This window comes from Quercus suber, unplaced genomic scaffold, assembly GCF_002906115.3.
Source record: "Quercus suber isolate HL8 unplaced genomic scaffold, Cork oak 2.0 scaffold_1282, whole genome shotgun sequence".
Lineage (NCBI taxonomy): Eukaryota > Viridiplantae > Streptophyta > Magnoliopsida > Fagales > Fagaceae > Quercus > Quercus suber.
In genome coordinates, this window is record NW_027070673.1 from 1 (window position 1) to 1,724 (window position 1,724).

Below are 1,724 nucleotides of genomic sequence, written 5' to 3' on the forward strand. Positions count from 1 at the left end.
AAAATTTACCAGACTAAGATATCAAACAATTCAAACCAATTAGTGTATTAAGTATTAACCAATCCACTATTTAACACATTTTGATCTCCTTGATTGACTAAAATCAAGGAACATTAATTGTCATTGATTTTAGTTCAATTTGGGGATTCTTCTATGTCCACTTCGGGAAATTATTGGGTGGTCCAGGACAACAAGGTTAGGAAGCTGACCTTGTAGTCCCAACCAATAGATTTAAGACACCTCACGAAAATTTGCTTACATAAACTTTTGTGCCACATCAGTTAAATAAACTTCACCCACCTTAACGCCTGTTAACCCGTCAAAATCTAAAGAACAAATTCAAAATTTTTAGAAAGGATTAATTGGGCATGTTAGTGAAAATTTTCAGTCTCAAAACTCAAAGCTTTCGAATTTCATTTTTCATTGTCCGTCAAAACTCCAAGAACCTGCTCTGTGTCTCCAGTCCATCTCTTCTCCTTCAATTCTCAAATCGCTCGCTTCAAACTCGAGCTCGATGAGATCTCCAAGGTCAGCAAATGAAGAATTCCCCCCCCCCTCTCTCACTCTTGTGCAGTAAAAGGGTCTACTTTGCTTCAATTCAATTTGCTTGAAGTGCATGTCCCATCTCCTTATTCTCTTTGGTTTTGTTCTTATTGTTGTTTGGTCACTTGGGTCATTGTTAATCTGTCATTTTTTTTCTTTCAATGAGCCATTATTTAATTGAATGCTTTTGATGGTTGTACAATCTCATATTTAGACATGGCAAAACGGGTCAGAATTTTTCTGACCCGACCCGACCCGACCTGAAAAATACCTGACCCGAACCCGATTTTTTTGACCCGAAGCAAAAACGGGTTGACCCGTGACCCGACCCGTGTTTTTTGTGGGTCAACCCGACCCGACCTGCGACCCAACCCGAACCCGAACCATTTTTTTAAAACTTTTTTTTTTTGGTAAAAAAAAATAGTAAAGCTAAGACAATATTGGTTTAATTGTTTATTGTGAACTTTAAGGAAACAATTGATACATTTACATAACTATATGCAAATTAATTGAAAGATTAATGGTTGAACATTCTGTAATGAGTGAATATTTTTAGATATCAAATAGTAAAGTACATGCCAAGATAATCTGGTTACAGTAGAGTTAAAAGCATAGATTTAAAATTGTAGACATGTAAGAAATATTCACAAGTGTGAAAATACTGAAGCTAAAGTATCAAATTAGCATAAATTATGCATACTTAGACCTATTTTTTAATAATTTATGTCCAAAATAAACAGTTTTTCAAAATAAATTATGATATATCCTAGAGTGTGTGTTACTTAACAATAATATGATATTCATAAAAGAGACCATGTATGAATAAGTAAGCAATCAAATTTTAAAGTATATCTCAAATTAAAATAGAGTGTCAACCACAACTGATAATATATTATAAAATTAATTTTCAAGATTGTAAATTTCTTATATATTTTTATTCTTTATCAAATGAGTTATCCAATAAGTCATTTGTAATTTTGTTTTATATTTGGAATGTTGATATTGTGCAGAAATAAAACTTGTGTATTTGTTTTACTTATCTTTGTGTTATTTTGTTTTAGATAGTAATGTTAGGATTTGTATAATTTTAAAATTGTTGAATAAGTATTAATAAGTTTAATTGAGTTCATTCTTGATATAAGTGGTGAATTCAAAATAATGCATTTTACATTAAGTAATTT